The sequence below is a fragment of the Euprymna scolopes genome, chromosome 17, assembly GCF_053919585.1.
Source record: "Euprymna scolopes isolate OS-2025 chromosome 17, ASM5391958v1, whole genome shotgun sequence".
Taxonomy (NCBI): Eukaryota; Metazoa; Mollusca; class Cephalopoda; order Sepiida; family Sepiolidae; genus Euprymna; species Euprymna scolopes.
Genome location: NC_136498.1, coordinates 1523438 through 1545935, shown reverse-complemented (window position 1 = coordinate 1545935; position 22498 = coordinate 1523438). Strand labels below are relative to the sequence as shown.

General features: G+C 31.4%; 1 long non-coding RNA gene across 1 annotated transcript; it reads right to left on the bottom strand.

Moving 5' to 3' along the window:
• Positions 1–1961: 1961 nt before the first annotated feature.
• LOC145296646 (uncharacterized) lies at positions 1962–14035 on the bottom strand. Its single transcript, XR_013870006.1, has 2 exons — positions 13237–14035; positions 1962–13132 (listed from the first exon to the last, which is right to left on the bottom strand). It is a non-coding gene; the product is annotated as an uncharacterized LOC145296646 (long non-coding RNA).
• Between the last annotated feature and the right edge of the window lie 8463 nt (positions 14036–22498).

Genomic DNA, 22498 nt, shown 5'->3' with positions numbered 1-22498 from the left:
AAGTCCAAATTAAACAAATTTTTGATGAGCCACCCATTTAGGTAATCCAATTTACCAAATTTCCACTACTAACGATTACTCTATGCTACCATTGACCACTGTACACTCATTAACCTTTATCCTCTAGTGGCCCTCGGGACTCGATAAATGGTGACTTCTTTGAAAAAATAAAAAAAATAAAAATGCTACCGGATCTGCTACTACTGATGGGAATAACATGATTATTTATCGACGTTTACTCCTTTAGATCCGACGTGTTCTATCAATGCATATGCATATTAATAGGCTTACCTCTCTACATGCAATAACTTCTTACATATTATCAGTAATAAAGTGAAGTGGTTTAATAAAGAAAAATGAATAAGGCATACCCTATTCTCAAACACCACTCGCTAAGATAAAAGGAACGGAAGCATGTGACATCTATCCCCCTCTTCCTTCTTATCTTTCACTTCTATCTCCCTCTCATTTCTCATATTATCGACGTCGTATTTTCTCAAGCTAACAAATGTGTTTTTTCGTTTGGTTTCATAGAGATTTATTTCAAAAACAATATCATGAAGATTTTAATGTTTATCTGAATAAAAGCGAAAGTCTTAGTCTTGTGTTTGATTTCTGTTTGCACGAGTGAAATGTTTATTACTTAAACTCTTTTCAAGTAGCGAATTTTCCGAAGCGATTGCGACAAATCCTTCTAGTAGATACTACATATACAAAATGATTTACTTAAATATGTAATAAATGTAATTACTTATCTAAAATCTATACATTACAGATTCTAAAGAAGTACCATGTTGGTCGTTACTGCTTAGAAAAATCATTTGAACCAATTAGAGCAAGAGTCTTTCTAAAGGGCAAGATAGTGAGGAATCCAAGTTAATCAGATGAAACATTGCAGATTTACAAAATAAACTAATATATTCTTGTTGTTTTTCTTTTCCAATTTTCTAATCATCTTTTTCCGGTTATGGACTGAGTATTATCCATGTATTATCCATGTATTATCCATGTATTATCCATGTATTATCCGAGATGCCATGCATTTACCCGTTATCTCATACATTCTATCCGAAAAAATCATTTAAAGATTTAAACTCTTTGTATTTTTCTTGCATTTGGGTCACCGGGTATATTTACCAGGCAGTTCTTGAAATTATATTTCACGAGTTTGGTTGTTCCTATAATTGCTAGAATGACTTAAATCTTCCCAAGATTCCAGTTTCTTCTCGTATCATGTGGCGAGGTTTTTGTGTTTCGTTATCTTCTGCCTGTCAGCTCTATTTAAGCCAGCATCGTTAAATATACAAGCAGCTTCTGCCAGGGTTGCTTTTTTCTCCTTTTCTCATATCTCTATGCCAGTGTAATAGCTCTATTTCCTTGGTAGTCGTAGGAATTGCATAGTCGTAGTTGATGGTGCATGACTTATTTCCAACTGTTCTTTCTGGTATTTATTTCCAGGACTTGCTGCTGCATTCAATATTCAACTTTTTACAGATTGTGAAATGGAGATATTTACATACTCCATTGTGTCGCGTTGTATGGTAACCCCCCTCCCAGTAAAACTTTACAGCTGGATGTCAGGTGGCTCACACTGTCTACTTCTGTATGGCAGAACCTGCACGTGTTCTCATTGCTGAGACCACTCATCTTCTTGGTCATAAAGCCAAATTGTGGCTTTTATCTTGGGCAGCCATTATCATCCTTTTCTGATCACAGTGGAGCTATCATCTTTTTATAGGCAATTTCATGTGAAACCAAAAAAAGTTCTTGTAGGCCACCGCTAAAAACTCACAACAAAAACAAACAACAAAAAATGAAAAAAAAAAATAACGCATAAAGCATAAATAAACTCATGAATCCAATCTTTTTCCTTTTAAGTCTGCCGCTTTGTTATCTTCTTAATCATCTTTAATTATGGACATCGCATATTGATGGCCTACCATAAGCAACAAACAAGAGCAAAAGAAATATGTCACGTTTTATTATCGCATAATGTCAAATGGTGTATCCCTGTGGTAATAAAAGTTTAAAAAATTTGAGATCAGCAAAAAAAAAAAAAAAAAAAAAAAAATGCCCATGCTTTGATTTGACCGAGATTTGAACTCACGTCGCTCGAATCGGCAGAGATATCACGTGCTTTGAGGGGAAAAAAAGGGGGAAAATGGAGGTTGAGCACACGTGAAGAAGTACTCAGTTTTGTTAAGTCATCAAACAAGAAAACACAGCATTCTTTGCATTTCGTTTGCATACATACATACACACATACATACGTGTATATATACACACATATATATGATGCAAATTATAGTTTGTATATATATGTATATGTATATATACATATGTATATGTATATATGCATATATGTGGTATATATATGCATATGTATGTGTATATATACTATATATATATAATGTGTCGATGCATATTTATGCGAGCACGCATGTGCTTATGTGTGAGTGCTGTGAAAATGAGAGTGTGTGAGTGTGTGAGTGTGTGTGTGTGTGTGTATGTGTGTGCGTGTTTTCTTTGTTCTTGGAAGCAATGATTTAATTTTTTTAATAATCCAAAAGAAGTAACAAACACAATCTATTAGTATTTCATCGTTTGCAAATCTAATAATAAAATAATAATAATAATAATGATAATAATAATATTGCATTAATAATATCAGCAATAATAATAATAATAATAATAAATAAAATAATAATAATAATAAATAATAATAATAATAAATAAAATAATAATAATAATAATAATAATTAATAATAATAATAATAATAAAAAATAATAATAATGAGAAAAGACACATTGAATTAATCTGATAATTTTTCTAAAATTACATCATAATTAAATCTTATTTATATTTTATATCATTTTATTTATTGCTTATACAGTTTATATATATTGTATTTACCATTGTTATAGTTTACATCTATTTTATTTTTTGTTTATATAGTTTATATGTATTGTATTTATTATTTATATAGTTTATATGTATTGTATGTATTATTTATATAGTTTATATATATTGTATTTACCATTGTTATAGTTTACATCTATTTTATTTTTTGTTTATATAGTTAATACGCATTGTATTTATTATTTATATAGTTTATATTTATTTCGTTAATATTTATGGAAATAATTATCAACTTAGAATCTTTTTTAAAAACTCTTTTAGACGGTGAGACGACATATTTTTTATTTAGGAACAATTCATTTTAAATCGCAAATGTTGGGATTGTTTACCTTAATGACATTAGAGTAGTCTCCAATGACGTAATCAAACGATTTATTTATTTAAGTTGTGGAGGGTGATAACGTATGCCCGAACATGAAACTGCCTTAGCACGTTATTCTATAGACTAACCAAACCTGTTTGAATTCCGCAGTTCTATTTTCTAAGTACTCGAGTTAAAGTAGTTTCAGAATACATCTGGTTGTAGAAATCTATCTTCAAACCCATGAAAGTGTCTTTGATATGTTTCCATGGACATCCAGTGCGAATGCAGACCCCACACTGCATTTTACTTCTAGTTACATGTTTAACAGAACAGGGACATTTTTGGATTGCATATTCGATGAATAGGCGATCTTATTCGTAATAAAAGAAAAATGGTGTAGGATGATAATGTAGTACGAACATGAAAGTGTTATGAGGTATTATTATTATTATTATTATTATTATTATTATTATTATTATTATTAATATTATTATTATTGTTGTTATTATATTATTATTATTATTATTATCTTCATTATTATTATTATTATTTATTATTATTATTATTATTATTATTATTATTATTATACGAAGGATGACAAACTGGAAGGCACCTGGTCCAGATGGAGCGATAGGTTTCTGGTTTAAACAGTTTCCATGCCTTTATCCACCTATAGCTGCTGCTCTGCAAAGGGTTGTGGAGTCGGGAGATGTCCCTGATTGGCTTGTGAAGGGAAGAACAACACTGATTAGGAAAGATCCTGCAAAAGGAACAGATGCCAATAATTATAGACAAATTACATGTCTGCATTGATTTGGAAACTATTGACTGGAATATTTGCGGAGAACATTTACGAACATCTAGAGAGTAATGGTGTTTTTCCTGACGAACAAAAGGGGGTACCGGAAAGGCTCGAGGGGTACTAAAGAGCAACTACTAATTGATAAAGCATTAATGCAGGATGCGAAGAAGAAGAAGAAGAAGAAGAAGAAGAAGAGGAATCTGAGCGTAGCATGGATCGATTACAGAAAGGCTTATGACATGGTTCCTCATTCATGGATACGTGAAATACTATTGATGATGAAGGTTGCTGAGAATGTGGTAGGGCTTTTGGAGACAAGTATGGCTCAATGGAAAACGGTGCTGACAGCAAACAGAGAGGAGATGGGACAGGTTGGCATTAAACGTGGGATATTTCAAGGAGATTCGTTATCGCCACTTGTTTTTGTAATGATAATGATGCCACTGAGCATCCTCTTGAAGAGAGAAAAACTGAGGTATAACTTTGGGTTTGGTGACAGACGCCTCAACCATCTACTGTTTATGGATGATTTGAAAATATTGGTAGAAATGAAAAGGAAATGGAGAGACTGGTAGAACTTGTGGTGGCATACTCAGAAGACATTGGGATGGAGTTTGGGATTAGTAAATGTGCGGTGCTGATGATGAAAAGAGGAATAAAGGTTCATTCGAATGGAATAGTGCTGCCAAATGGAGAAATCATGAAAGAAATAGAAGATACAGGATATAAGTATTTGGGAGTGGTGGAGGGTGTAGGCATCATGAACAGAGAAATGAAGGAAAAAGTCAGGAAGGGGTATCTTAGAAGAGTGAAACTAATTACAAAGTCGAAACTGTATGGAGGAAACCTAATGAAAGCAGTAAATGCATGGGCAGTCAGTGTTTTGAGATACAGTGCGGGAATTTTAGAATGGTCTGACAAGGATTTGCATGCCATGGATATCAAAACAAGAAAGGTTTTAGCAATGTTTGGTATATTTCACATTCGAAGTAGCGTAGCAAGACTGTATCAAAAGAGGAAAGATGGTGGGAGAGGATTGAAAAGTGTAAAAGATTGTGTTAGAACTGAGGAGATGTCGTTGAAGGAGCATGTGGTTAGAAGTGGGGAGTGGATGCTTAAGGTTGTGGCCAATGAAGTGGAGGTGTGTGAGACCAAGACTGATTATGTGAAACGTATGGATAGAGAAAGAGCAGAGGAACTGGCTAGGAAGAAAATGCATGGAAGGTTTTTTTCAGGATATAGCAGAAGTGGCTGATGAAAGATCATGGCAATGGCTTAGAGCTGGGTATCTGGCTAGGAGTACTGAAGCTTTTGTTTGTGCAGCAGAAGAGCAGACATTAGGAACACGATTGTTAAAAAAATGGCAATGACTTAGAGCTGGGTATCTGGCTAGGAGTACTGAAGCTTTTGTTTGTGCAGCAGAAGAGCAGACATTAGGAACACGATTGTTAAAAAAAAGTGGTTCTAGGGGAGGAAGTTGCTGCAGAATGCCGGATTTGTGGTAAGACCTCAGAGTCAATTACACACCTTGCAGCAGGGTGTAGTGGACTGGCCCAAAGAGAGAGTACCGCAAAAGACACGATCGCATGGAACTCCGGATATATTGGGAGGTGTGTAAGAAGGTTGGGGTAAAGTGTGCTGGAAAATTGTTTGAGGAGGTTCCTGATGAAGTGAGAACAAGTGAAGATGGCAAGGTAGAGGTATGGTGGGATAAAAGTGTCATAACGACCAAGCAATTCGAACATAATCGTCCGGATTTGGTCGTCATTGAGAAGGTCTCAAAAAAACTGGCAGATTGTAGACTTTTCAGTACCCTGGGACAGGAATGTGAGAGAGAAGGAGAATGAGAAGTGGAGCAATTATGCTCCATTGGCCTTGGAGATAAGGCGTATACACGGGGTTAAAACACAAATAATCCTGGTCGTAGTCGGTACACTAGGAGTAGTATCAAGTCGTCTGGAAGGACAATTGACAAAACGACAAATCCCCGATGTTTTAGATGGCCTTCAAACATCTGCAATTATAGGTACCACCAACATCCTTAGGAAAACCGTTGATCTTTGAAGCTCCTGGTTTGAAGCCGGGATTGAGGGAAATCTTGTGGAAATTAATTCCATCCCTTTCCAGAGAACGAAATCAAAATTATTATTATTATTATTATTATTATTATTATTATTATTATTATTATTATTATCTTAACTATTATTATTATTATTATTATTATTATTATTATTATTATTATTATTATTATTATTATTATTTAAAAAGTTCTAGAAAAGGAAAATGAACTTGAATTATATTTACAATAAATATCTCGTATTCTTACTCAATCAAGTTTCTCACACCAGTCGTTATCGGCGATCGTATGTTGGCAAAGACTTGAGGTTTCCCTGGAATCTGAGTAACGGTAAGTTTCTATAGTCTGCCAATACTTTCCCCACTTTGTATCACCATTGCTAATCAATGATTGTTCTTAAATCAACCGCAAGTGATTTTTCAATAAAAATCGTCGTTGGTTTTCCAAATTTGTAGTGACAATAAGCCAGTCTCTCTCTCTCTCTCTCTCTCTCTCTCTCTCTCTCTCTATATATATATATATATATATATATATATATATATATATACATATATATATATATATATATATATATATAATTGGCTTTTATACAACGCAAGATAATCTAAGGCCACTTTCCAAGATACCAAGCGACGTTAATGCGGCTTCATATATTTTTACGAGGGTGTAGATTTGTATGAGTCTCCTATTATTATTATTATTATTATTATTATTATTATTATTATTATTATTATTATTATTATTAGTAGTAGTAGTAGTAGTAGTTCTATATATATATTATTTATAGCAGTATTAGGTAAAGTAATTGTGATACTTATTTTCTTTTTTATGTAAGGATAAAAGAAAACAACAAATTTATCATGTTGATAAGTTTCTACTTTTTCTATTTTTTTCTTCTTCTTTTTCTTCTTCTTCTAATAATAATAGTAATAATAATAATTATTATTATTATTGTTATTATTTTTATTTGAGTTTTTGTTTATTATTATTTATTTTATTATTAATAGAATCGTTACATTATTATCATTTATATATTTATTTTATTTCCATCATTATTATTTATTTTATTATTTTATATTTATAATTACTTGTATCATATTTTTATTTATATTATTATTTATATTATTATTTGTACTATTATAATTATAATGTTATAATTAATTATATTATTATTATGTATATTATTATTTCTATTATTATTTTATAATTATTTATATTATTATGTATATTATTATTTCTATTATTATTTTATAATTATTTATGTCATAATCTTATTTACTCACTATCTGTTCTCATAAGATTGTTGTTATTGGTGTTATTCTTATTATTGTCATTATTGATTTTATTATAAACATTTTCATTGTTATTAGTGTAATTATTATTGTTATTATTATTATTTTATTGTTATTATCATTGTTATTACGATCATTTTTGTTTTATTATTAACATTATTATTGTTATTACCGATATCATCGTTATTATTATTGTTGTTGTTTATTGTTAGCATTATTGCTATTATTGTCTTTATTATTATTGTCTTTATTATTATTATTATTTATTTTTTTTATTACCGTTGTTATTATCGTTGTTGTTATTATTGCTGTTATCGTTGCTGTTATTATAAAACCAAATAAAACGTATTGATCTCTGGAAGAAGAAAGTGCGCATTGAATGGATGTTTGAATAGCAATATAAAATGATCCGTTGACAAAAGAGACAGAAATAGTGATTGAATCGCGGAATTGATTCCTCTTGTTTTATTCGTAACATTATCGGAAGTTGTTTTGAAAGTTTTTCTCTTCAAAACGTGAATAACTTTCATAAAAAAGTTTAGATATAAAAAAATGAAAATTCCCAATAAAAAAGATGTCGTAAAGAGTTTTCTAAATACTTAACATCTTCATATATATTTTAAAAAAATGTTAACTTTTTAAATTAGATTGTGTGTTTTCTTTTAAAAAATGAAACTATAAGTAATTGTGTGAAATTGGTCGTCTAAAAGCTATGGATATGTATATACATGTTTAATTGCTTCTTGAAAACATCTCGTGTGTTAGACTTTTTTTTCGGAACTGTCTAAATAATTCTTGTGTCGTTTAAATTCGAAATAGTAATCGATGAAAAGTTATACAAATAAATATAGCAATTTCCGAGCGAGTAGTATAGAAAAATTATTAAAATTAAAGTAATGTTTACTTGTGAGTTAAGAGAAAACGGCTGTAACTTAGTTTCGAATCTTGTTCAAGATTTGAGTTCGTTTTTTATCGATACATTTATAAAGTTGAAATCGACATCAGTTTGTAAATTAATGCGACAAAAATGGATATTTTGAAATAGTTTATTATCAGAATTTTTACTTGAAATAGAAAAGAATGAAAACGAGCTAAAGTGCAACGCCATGGTATTAGTCCTAAAGTCTAATCATAGAAAAATGATAAATCAGAAATTTAAAACAGGCCGAGTTGTCGGCCTTTTTATTTGAAGAATCTACGAATCCTTTAACGTTCAAGTCTTGCTTTTCTTTGTTCTCCTTTTTCAGATATGCTTTTGTTTTCACCATAAAAAGTTATCGTAAAGTTTGAGTCATTTAACGTTTTTGTTCTTCCGTGTTGTAAACTCTTGATGAATGATTTTAGATTTCTTTTCCCATTTTTTGTCTTCTTCAAGTGGATCTACATCCCTATTGAAATTATTATTTATTAATAATATATATTTTTTTAGATTTTTACTTTTTTTAAAATTTACTATTTTTATTTACGGGAAGCAGAAGGGAGATCTACAAAAACAGACACTACGGGGAATAAACCTAAAGGTACATTTCAAATTTGAGCGGGAACTTGGCTCTTCTACGGTTTTTGTGTTCATTAAAACATTATCCTCGCCATACAGTTTATTTTCGCTTAAGAAATTTCGTAAAATTCCTTTTTTTCTTTTTGCCACTGATATAAAAAAAAAAAAATGAAATTTATTAGTAACAGTTTTCAGCAACCAATTGTGTCATAAACTTTTGGTGTTCCGAAAAGTAATAGCAAACATCTAAACTGTTCAATCGTAAGGCAGACGACAATGGCGTCCCACTTGGTTTTAAAATTTTCGCTTTTTTGTTTACGTTAGTTTATCAAATTTCTCTCTGCTTTGTAAATTTCATTACGAAAAATGAATAACAGTAATTAACAGAAATATTATTTGATTATTAAAAACATCCTTCGATATTTAGAGCTTATTCTGCATATACACCTTTTTATTGCATAGAAGTTAGCTCTACGCATTTATACGATTGTGTGTAGCTGTGTGTATGTGTGTGTGTGTGTGTGTGAATATTATATAATCATAAGTATTTGGATGAAGTGCATTTTGTCTTACAATTAAACAACTTTGCTGTTTTCGTTTGTAATCTTTTTGCTTATATATTTTTATGCATTTAAAAAATCTTATTTCGAAATCTTCTCATACGGGGACGTTGCATCATCTGAAAAAAAAAACAACAACAAAAAACAAACCCCGAAATAAACAGATGTTAAGTGATGAGATATCGTGGACGGATGAGGCGTCCGGTAAAATATCACCTATGCATAGTCAGTGGTATAGAGCTGGCTCGAATGTCCAGTTCGTAAATGTTTTTTTTTTTTTGCTTCTTTTTGTTGTGATTGTTTCTTTGTTTTTTTTTTCAATTTTTCTCCCCCCACCCTTTTGCCGATTGACAAACCATCAATCAAACAAAAGATAAAAACAAACAAAACGAGAAAATTGACAAACCAGGATACATACAAATGAACACAACTACGAGACAAGGAGAGAAAGAGAAATAAAGAAAGGGAAAGAGAGAAGAAGGGAGAGAGAGTGAGAAAGAGAGCGAGAAAGAGAGAGAGAGACGTCCAGGTGTACTTTGTGGAATTAGGGGATCAGGAAGACAATCGTTTTCTTTTTTTATATTGTCGATTGAAAGAATTTAGCAAATGCATGAAAAGTCAGATGAAAAAGAAACAAGGAAAATAAAATAAAATAAATAAAAAATAGTAAATCCAAAACATAATAAAACAAAAGAAGTAAAACATTTAAATAATAATAATAATAATAATAATAATAATAATAATAATAAAGAAAAAAGGTAGGAGAAATTGGAATCAAGGGGAAGATTGAGACTATACCACAGATGTTAATGATAAAACAGCTGAAATCTTAAGGAAGGCCCCCGAGTGCAGAAACTAACATATGAACTACAAACGCTAACCGGGCATATGGAAACTACAACAGAAATAAAATAAAATAAATGAAAGAACACCACATTGAATCAGAAAAACTGAAACTGCTAATTTGTAAATTAACTACGCCCACCCTCCGACATTTGCAAAGGTCATCAAAAAAGGTGGAGAATATTGGAAATCTGAGGAGATTAGTTGTCACCCCAAACTCCAGGAAACACTAGTGGTTATTTTCAGCTACTAATCTTCGATAATAACCTGTGTCAGGACTCTTAGTAAATGGATAATGATAATAATTGAGCGATGGGTTGGTCTTACATAAATACAGATGATTGAACTGGAAAGTTTTATCGATTTGTTTCTTAGACAACACCGGAACATATGGTGCCACAAAAAATCGCCCTATTTCGAAGATTAGATGTTGGCGATTGCACCAACTAGGAACTGCCGAAATAGCTTGTTGCCCGCAATAATAAAAATCGTGTAAGTTCTATTTTGTACATTGCCTACCATTATCCGCTTTCCTTTTCTCGCTTCTTTTCTTTTTCCTCTTCTTCTTCCTTAACTACAAACCATATTTTGTTAATGAATAGCATCCATTCCAACAAAAATATCGATTCCGTCGATAATGCTGCGAAATTATACTGGAACCTAGGAATGTTAGGTGCTGTATGTCATCTTCCCATGATCGGGATATACAATCGACTGGAGAATTTATTTATGAATTTGATGTAAATTTCTATTTTATGAAGAAAGCCAGTATAGCCCGAATATGACCACACACGAACAGCAGGTATTACCGGTTCGTCTGTGGTTTGTTGCAAGACTTTAGGAATTAAGAAGATTATCGATAATTAAGAAGATGAAGAAGAGAAGAAAGAAGAGAATCAGAAGTGGAAGGATGGACAACACACAACATATAACTTACTTAGTTTTAGACAACAAGTTATTTCGGCTGCTTTTTTCAATCTGCAAGTAAGTGTAATCGCCGACAAACCACATAATATCATGAGAAAAGTGATATCGCTCAAGTAATAAACTCCCTATAGCTGCAAGGAAGATATGCTTTAGCTGCACATTATCGAAAATGCCATTTACCAAATATAAAAATTTAAGAATCACATTTGAAAAAATGCAGGACACAAAATCCACGATCATAGCAGCGAGAATAGGCGTGTTCGATCTAGTCAAGAAAGCGACACAACTTTATAGGAGAAGTGATAATCATTTATCATTCTAATACTTATCGCATCTATGTAAAAGCAAATCTGTCTTTTCTTCCAAGTATTAAAAATATTCCATTAAAAGATATGCGACAGAAAGAGTCAAATGCTGAGCATCACGTTTCGTTTTCAACGCTAATCGTAATATTCTTTTTTATCTATAAGAGAGATTACTTTTTAGATCGGAGTTTTTTAATTTTCAATACGTATCCGATGAATTTCTGTATAAGACAACTCTGAGAAAAATTCCAGGCATATAAATTCGCTTTGTGTGAAATTTGCAAAAGATAGGCGAGGCGTTTCGGAACCTATGAAGAATGAACTCACACACAAAGTGACTTTCATATAACAGTAGAAATTATACGTTTATTATCTATGTTTGTTACCTATGTTTGTTACCTATGTTTGTTACCTATGTTTGTTATCTATGTTTGTTATCTATGTTTGTTACCTATGTTTGTTATCTATGTTTGTTACCTATGTTTGTTACCTATGTTTGTTATCTATGTTTGTTACCTATGTTTGTTATCTATGTTTGTTATCTATGTTTGTTACCTATGTTTGTTACCTATGTTTGTTATCTATGTTTGTTACCTATGTTTGTTACCTATGTTTGTGATCTATGTTTGTTATCTATGTTTGTTATCTATGTTATCTATGTTTGTTATCTATGTTTGTTACCTATGTTTGTTACCTATGTTTGTTACCTATGTTTGTTATCTATGTTTGTTATCTATGTTTGTTATCTATGTTTGCTACCTATGTTTGTTATCTATGTTTGTTATCTATGTTTGTTACCTATGTTTGTTACCTATGTTTGTTACCTATGTTTGTTATCTATGTTTGTTATCTATGTTTGTTATCTATGTTTGTTATCTTTGTTTGTTATCTTTGTTTGTTATCTATGTTTGTTATCTATGTTTGTTATCTATGTTTGTTATCTATGTTTGTTACCTATGTTTGTTATCTTTGTTTGTTACCTATGTTTGTTATCTATGTTTGTTATCTATGTTTGTTATCAATGTTTGTTATCTATGTTTGTTATCTATGTTTGTTACCTATGTTTGTTATCTATGTTTGTTATCTATGTTTGTTATCTATGTTTGTTATCTTTGTTTGTTACCTATGTTTGTTACCTATGTTTGTTACCTATGTTTGTTATCTATGTTTGTTTCCTATGTTTGTTATCTATGTTTGTTATCTATGTTTGTTATCTATGTTTGTTATCTATGTTTGTTACCTATGTTTGTTATCTATGTTTGTTAACTATGTTTGTTATCTATGTTTGTTACCTATGTTTGTTATCTTTGTTTGTTATCTATGTTTGTTATCTATGTTTGTTATCTATGTTTGTTACCTATGTTTGTTATCTATGTTTGTTACCTATGTTTGTTATCTATGTTTGTTACCTATGTTTGTTATCTATGTTTGTTATCTATGTTTGTTATCTATGTTTGTTACCTATGTTTGTTATCTTTGTTTTTTACCTATGTTTGTTATCTATGTTTGTTATCTATGTTTGTTATCTATGTTTGTTATCTATGTTTGTTACCTATGTTTGTTATCTATGTTTGTTATCTATGTTTGTTATCTATGTTTGTTACCTATGTTTGTTATCTTTGTTTTTTACCTATGTTTGTTATCTATGTTTGTTATCTATGTTTGTTATCTATGTTTGTTATCTATGTTTGTTACCTATGTTTGTTACCACCAGCTTCAGAGTCGAGGCACAATGTCTCTTCTTTAAGAAAAAAATCTAAAGAATGCGAAGCCAGAACTACTTGACAAGAAGGTTCGCGCTTCACGCACACATGCATGTGCACAAGTGCAGTTAATCTCGGCTAACATCACTGCTATATGTATGTAGTCATGGCGTCGTCAAAGAGAACAGCCGGGATGAAGTTTCATACTGCTTGCATAGCGTTCATCTTCTCAACTCCCTCTTTCTTATCAACTTCTTCCTGTTTCCTCTAACAGTTTTATCGTCGTCGTAATGTCGCTGTTGTGTCGAGCTGCGATTTTCATCGTCCGTTTTGTTTCATGAAGATAGCATACGCACACACAAACACACACATATATATTCATACATATATATAATGATTATACAGACGCACACACATATACATACATACATACATAAATATATATAATGATTATACAGACGCGCGCGCACACACACACACACACATATATACATATATATAATGATTGTATTATAGTTATTGTCAATAATACTATATTTATAAAATAGTGTTCGATAACATACAGCTATATGGTATAAATTAGTTTATTTATACAAAAAATATTGGCGACACATGTGCATACATGTTTCATGTGCAATCTCAATCGAAATCCAGCTTTCTTGAGCCATCATATTAACTGAGAAGAGAAAAACCTTAGCGTGTGTGCACATATGCAGACAATAATGATTGTAATGATACACTATATATAGATATATTGTATCGATACACTATATACATAGCATAAGCCTGTATATATATATATATATATATATATATATATATATCGTATTATCGATACAATATATATATATATATATATATATATATATATATATATATATATATGTATATATAGCATAAGCCTGACGAATCATAGTGTGGATGAAACGCGGAATATTCTGTGTAGCTTAATTGCCATATATATTTTTCGAACTTACTACTATATATATATATATGTATATGTGTGTGTGTGTGTGTGTGTGTGTGTGTGTGTGTGTGTGTGTGTGTGTGTGTGTGTGGAAAAGGGTGCGCATAAGTATGCAAGAGTTGATTGCCATTTCATATACAATGCTAGGTCGATTATTGCACCGGGTTGTGGATTATGTAGATCACACGCATGCACATTTGTAATTTATATTCACACGCGGAAAGATGCGTCACAATGATTTGCATCCTGATAATTGTTTCTGATTTTGCCGCATGCGACACCACCTGATTAAACCAGCTTGATTTAATCGAAAACAAGTGTCCATCTCGTTGGTTACGCGTTATAATTACTTTAGGCATCGTTTGCTTTTATTGATGGTTTCCGTTTCAAGCGGTTCAGCTGTTGAAATAGCATCATTTGGGATTCTACTTGTAGATCATCTAAGGAGTATTTCCATATTGTGGTAAGATATACTCACACACATACACACACATACACACACATATCGGATAACCAATTCGTATCAGTAGAACACATTTTCATTGAGATTAGAGACGACTTCACGAATGTCATTGTGGACCTGCCGCTGATGATACATTACTATTTAACAGTTTCATGAATGAATGATTTCAAACATTTTACGTAGCTGATCTAACTTGCCGTGATTAGTTCAGCTGATTTGATAAAAACGCTCATAACGACTAATAAGGGATGTGAAATGTATTTCTCGATGTTCCCGACTCTTCTTAAAACAAATATAATGATATATCAAATTAAAACTTTTGATAATTTATCATAACTTTTCAAATTGTTGTTGTAGAACAATAACAATGTACATTTAAAAAATCGAACTGGCAATTGATTTCTATTTCAACTGAAAATCTTATTGTGATACAGCTATTCAGATCCTTTTGCTTAGGATCAAAATGCGTAGAAATATTAATCAATATTGAACGTAGATGCAAACTCGTTATAGTTTTTCTTGAACTAGCAGGCCCGTGTCCTGGTGTTGTCGGGGGAAAATAGAAATTCCATACCCAAGTTTGAACAATTTATCAAATTTGTCAACATATTTTCTGGTTTAGTAATAATTTATTTTACCGTCTTCTTAAGCTGTTGTCTTTCTTTTTTTGGACGTACATTCAGTGGCACACCTCACAAACAAAGGAATATCCAACACCAACAGTCTATATTTTGGCCAGAAACAAAGTGAAGTATCTGTTCTGATGTTACATTTAGTCTATTCTGTCCTTGGTCAATGAAGGAGAAGTCATTCTAGACTGAGACAATCTTTGGGCAACTGGATTTTCCCATAATAAAAAACCGACCATATGTCTAGCTCTGCCCTCGTGGGAAGGCAAGTAAATATAGAATAATCTTTAAGTTTATTTGAACTTGCTTACCTTCGGTACGAGTAATAATACACATCTCAAAATTCCTGCATAGAACTCATAATTGTTGCAATTTTTTGCAAGGATTGGTATTCATCTTAGTAGATTTGGCGTTTTACATGCAATCCTGATGTTGTTTCCGAGTGTAACATTTCGAATGTTTTCCTTTCTCATTGGTTCTTTTTCTAATGGTTTCATTGGTAATAATTTCTCTATTCGCTATTAAACTTGATTATTAACAGCTGCAGTAGGAACTCAAGGAGCGGTTCGGCATTCTAAGACTCTTGGAACTCATTTAGAAGCCCCATCCGCTTAAAGGAACATTTCCTACCTTGACAAGATTCAAATCCGACTTTGAAACCAAATAAGCGATTTCCTTTTCTTATCTTCACAAACTTTTCCCACTAAAGAGATGTTTCGAATCTATCCCTGCTCTATCCTTGTTTTCATGGCCAGTGCTCGACTTTGCCCCTGCAAAACTTTCATAACAAACACTCTTTTCCCCTGTTGCCCATCTGAGCCTAAAACTAAATGCAAATTCCATAAATAAAGTTTCCTTGCTGGGTCCTCATGTCTGTGGAACACAATACCGCAAGGTTGCTTAACAGCCGACTACAACATGGTCGTTTTATAGTCTATTGTAAACAGATTATTGTTGACCTGTCCGCTTTAATACTTAAATTTTACTAAATTTCCACCACTACTGATCATTATGGTGTTGTCTCACTGACATCCTGACACACATGAACCTTTTTGTCCTTGAGTGGCATTCGGTTCCTGATAAGCGGCGACTTCCTTGTATAAAAAATATCTCGTCAACTATAGCAGAAAATATGCAATTGTGTAAATTTCAACTCCAGAAGGGTTTAATTCTAATAAAGATTAAGGAAACTGTGATGTGATATATATATATATATATATATATATATATATATATATATATATATATATATATATATATATATATATCTCGTCACACAAACTGTTTCGCTCTATTAAAGTTCGTTAGTGTGGCTGGACCACACACATCCCAAACCTGAGATTGACACACAACTGTTAATTTGATAATCGACAGCTCTATCCAACAGGCACAGTCGCCATTATTTCATAATACATTTACAAACGTTGACCTTGTGCTTGCGTTTATTTCAACATTCTGCGATATCTTTTACGAAAAAAGTGCTCAATATTAAAAAATGTGAATTTCTCAAGCAGAGTTAACTACCATCAATAATTATAGTTTCTTATAAATCAATCAATATTTTAATCGATATTGTTGCATTTATGTGTTACGCACCTTTCATGACTTGTATAATCTTATACGAGAAATAAATAAGAAATGTTTGGTAGCATCCGTTATTCAAACACTTTCTCCTCGTCGGCTCGATCCGGCTAATGTCTGTATTCGGAATCCCTAAATCCGTACAGACATTTAACAGATCACATTAACACTGAAAGATCATTTGTATGACAAACACCTTAGTGGAACTATTTCTTTGATACAATCGAATAATTACAAAAAACATGATACATGCGTAACAAGTAAATCCAACAATTATAATAACTATTGCAAATCTTTAGGATATAATTAAAAAGAATAGATACGTTTCAGCTCAATGGGTAACGCGTGATATAAAACAGAGCATATACATTTTAATTCAGTATAATAGAAACTTTTGTAAACGTGCTCTGAATGTCAAATTTCAACAATATTTTCTATATGTATACGCGTTTCAGAAAATCCAATTTTAGTATCTTTTTTGCAGAACGTAACACGGGAAATTTAAAATAATGTTCATGAATTCAGATCCAGTCATAGATATAATAATCATTTATGAACATCAATTTAAACATCTTTTCTTTTTACATTTTTATACATTTTTCACTTTTTATACTATACTAATTTTACAATTTCCATTTTTTGCGCTAACTAGTAATTTTATAGTAAGTCTATGAAAATATTTTTGCTAATTATTTTCCTCTGAAAATTTCTTTAAGATTTATATATTTTTTAGGAAACATATACTACTTGCTGCTTGCATTTCAACTGTACGTGAAATCAATGGATATATATTTCATCATTAAAAGGAAAGGTATTACGGCACTTTATTCCGGTAACTTATCTTTATCCTTATCGAAATCACGCCTGATTCGTGCGTGTGCCTCTGCGTATGTGCGTGCATGCAGATTGGTTCAAAGTTGTAAATGCAGCTAATGAAATACACTTATATAGGCCATACGGATAATGGGAAGGTATAATTTGAACAGACCAAACAAAACTGATATATATCTAAGAAACATTGTGAAATACGGCAATATATATATATATATATATATATATATATATATATATATATATATATATATTCTTTATTTGTTTTTGTTTTACATAAGCAGTAATATGTTGCTACACAGTTATGAACATGTTTCGGTCAGCTAGTTACCTGAATATAGAGATCTGTTCAGGAGATATAGCTTATATGATGTTGTTTAACTCACTGTGACGAAGATTTCATATTTTCATTGCAAACTTTGTTTTCGTAGAAGCTGTATCGCCTGAAGAGGTTTCTAGTTACTGGCAACTAGCTGAACCGAAACATGCTCATGGCTGTGTAGCAGAATATTACTGTTTATGTAAAAACAAATAAAGAATATACCCTACTCTACTCCGGTATTGAGCACTCTTGTATTATTAAATTATACATATATATGTATATATATATATATATATATATATATATATATATATATATATATATATATATATATATATATATATATATATATATATACACACACACACGGTTGTATATAGCTTCTGAATATCTACTCATGTGCTGTTTTTTAAAGGAAATGCATCATGCACGCGTGACGAATTCTCCTGTATGCATCAAAAAAGGAAAACGAAAAATAAACAACCAAAAAAGAAAAAGAAAAGGAAAAAGAGAAACGATTTTTTTTTCAAAATAATGATAAAACAAAACAGCATAAAAAAATCTGTAGTCGAAGAAAAAAAGGAGAAAAAAATCTGAACGAAACAATTTTTTCTTCTTTTCAATAAAATGTAAAAAAAAAAAAATCCAAAGAAAAACATTCGTAAAACACTTTTTGCAATCTTCTTTCTCGGATCTAATCGTTGTCATCCCCGTTTTCCTTTTTTTTTTTTTGAGCTTTTCCACTTTGCTGTCATCAACGTAAGCGTCGAACAAAATACATATATGTAAATATATGAATATATACTTAATGAATATCTCTTTTTTTCTTTTCCTTTTTGTTTAAAAAACACGTTTTTTTTTAATAATTATAACAAGGTTACTGTGTGAAGGGAAGTAAGCAATGTTGTGTTAATGGGAAGCGGTGCTGAAAAGGTCAGGGCACGTGACCTCAAATGCGCAGGTGTTGCTTTCTACATTCTGGTGAACAGAGTGCAGCGGGTTAGATAAATGGTACAACGTAGGTGACGTCGCAAGAGACGGAGACGCGAAGTGTACGTCACTTGTTTTATTGACGTCATAGGAAACATACGACATATATCCTTTGCCTTTACTGACGCCAAAGATGACACAAACGCGAGAAGTGTCACTTGCCTTTTGCGACGTTGGAAAAGACAACGACGCGGCACGAATCGTTTGCGCTTAGTTGGGTGAATGCAAACGAAACCGCGTCGTGTGTTTCTAGACTGTATTGACCTTAAGGTAGATATAACCGCAGCGTCTGTCGCTTGCTGTTATTGACATGAAAAGAGACACAAACGCGAAGTGTACAACTTCCATAATTAGGTTAATATGCATGTTTTTTCTTATTAGAAAAATTTTTTTTTTAATAATTTCGAACTAGTGTTTACCATTTTATAAACGAATTACCAAAACAGTTATAATAAACGTATTTTTCTAAGTTACCACAAACGAATAAAGGCATGTGAGACAATTTGATTGAGAAGTGATGCAGAAACATCATTTTACTGTTTATACCCATTAACACGACGATATATCGTTAAATAAGTAAGATAGAAACAACCTTGGACCATTTCTTTCCATACCCATTAAAACGCTAAGAACCTATTAAAAATAGTTAAAGAAATACCTTTCCGTTGTTAAAATTTATACTCATTAAACATAACCCATTAAATAAGTCAGATAAATACAACATTCTGCTGGTTTTCTTTATAACCATTAAAAACTAAAAAAAATCCATTAAAATGGGAGGTAGAAACATCATTTCGATGTTTATCTTCATACCATTAAAAACTAAAGCAACCATTAAATATGAGATAGTAACGTCATTTCACTATTTCATATATATATATATATATATATATATATATATATATATATATATATATATATATATATATATAATCATTAAATACGGAAATAACCCATGAAACAAGTGACACAGAACGATCATTTCGAGTCTCCGTTTCTTCGACGTTGTCATCAACACCATCAGCCACCGCTCTATGCAATTGCTTTTAAGCGCCCATTTTGTGTATTGTTTTTGTAGTGGGTGTTCTTTTTTGACCCTCCATCAACCTATGTTACAATATAATAGAGAGAGAGAGAGAGAAAGAGAGAGAGAGAGAGAGAGAGAGTAAATATCCAAGATTCCATATCAACGGATTTTTGCACCAAAAAATTCTACATTTTTGCGTCAAACTAAAAACGAATATATTTTTTCCTTTAAAATTTGACTTTTCACCAATATACAAACATTTCTGCTTGCATATACTCGTAAAAAGTCTACGACTGAAAAACATCTTTGAACACAGTTCAAACTGGTCAACGCGTGAACAGGTATCGCGTGTTCTTGAAACAATAAACAAAATTCATAACTGACTATAACCTTTTTGGGATCTTGGAATCTAGTCTTTTTCTCTCGTTTTTTAAACATTAATATTTGTTGCTCAATCGTATTGTTCATTGTTCTTGTTGTTTTAAAACTCATTTGTTCACAATGTCAAAATTCCATTCAACTCTCGTAAGTAAAAAACAAAAAGTCTTTCTTTTAAATGTTCTTTCGCTGACAAAATCTTGTGCGCCATTTTTTTTTTGTGTCATCATTTTTTTTTAATTATTAATGGTCACTCTGTTCTTCTCTTTTTCCGACATATATCCGGTCGATGCAAAGATAGTATATAAGTCTGCAGTAGTACATACTGGACGGGGTATCTCACAGAGAAGAACAATAAGCTAATAGTTCAGTTTTTGAGCGTCGATATCGCTCGCATATCATGTACCATATTTGTGTATAAGAAAAATCTATTAAAAAAAAACAACAGAAGTTCAGTCCTTGTGTGTATTACAAAACATAGATTGGCTGTAAAAAGAATAACAAAAACAGTTTCATTTTTATATAAAAAAAGGTATTCACGGATATAAAAAAAAACTAACCAACAAACAAACATGTAAAACTAGTTCTACGCTCTGTAAAAGATCTCCATTAGACAGGCTCGTTAATAAAAAAAAAAACAAGTCGTTGGTGCGCATGCTTATGTAAGTATGCATTTCCGGTAAATGATTTTTGTGGATATTGTTCGTATATAAATGTACAAGTTATCTGTTTTTCTGACATTCCTCTTTTTAAGGCGGCCTCCTGTTGTTTTAATATCTCTGTCGGAAAAAAAAAATTTTCCCCAATAATATAAGAACTTTACAAAGGCTTTGCAATTATTGCAATCGTGTTGTCCAGCGATGTACTGAAAGTTAAGACTACTAATACAAACCTGTTTTTTTTCTTCTCTCGCCTTGATACTTACGAATACACCAGCTACCGACCAAAACAAATATGGAGGCAATTTACGAGGAACTTAGCATGTATTAAATGTATGAAATGTTTTCGTGTGTCTATGCGAGTTAGGTGTATAAGTAGCAGACTGGACAGGTAGAACACCCCTTTCTCATGGTAGCTGAACAACAGCATAGATACACCCTTGAAGCGATTAACATACCCATGAAAACGAAAGTAGCACATACATGTTTACATACACTCATATAGACATCCGCGCAAATATATGAGGAGTTTTTCATATAAAAAGGTGTGCGCATGCTCATCGAGAAGCAGTTACATTCCAGGATATTTATCAATATATTTGCTGTATAGATTTGTCATGTTAAAAGAAGCGCATAACCGTCCAGTCATTTTATTCCAAATGCAAAAACTTAGTATATATATATATATATATATATATATATATATATATATATATATGTGTGTGTGTGTGTGTGTGTGTGTGTATGTGTGTGTGTGCGTGTGTGTGTGCGTGTGTGCGTATACATATACAGGTATTATTTCATACATATATAGAGAAATTATTATTATATCGTTAATTGGCACACTAAACAAATTTACATTTGTTAAAAAAACTATGCATAGTAATATAAAAATTGTTTGAGTATAAATTATTATAAAATGATATGATAGTAATTTTTTAAAAAATTAATGTAGGTTTATAAGCTCTATACAATTCCAATCATTAAGTTTGTTACTTGTAATTATACCCAATCCCTTCGGTAATATTGATATCATATCTCTATCTCTCCCCCCCTCTCTCTCTCTCTCTCTCTCTCTATATATATATATATATATATATATATATTCATTTATGCGCTCGCCTTATGTGTATTTGTGTGTGTCTTAAATGTGTTTGTGCGAGTTGTAAATTTGTTAATAAATGTATATGTAAGTAAAGACGCTTATATGCATCAATTTTTATTAATTTGATTACTTAGTGTATCTATAGAAATTATATGAACTTTAGGAAGACATGTGTAATATATGTCTGTGCGTGTGTGCATATGTGTATATATGCATATATCTATACATCTAAATATGTATATATATGTGTATATATATGTATTTATATGTATAGTTTTCGTATGTGTCTGTAGAACTTTATATAGACATGTGTCA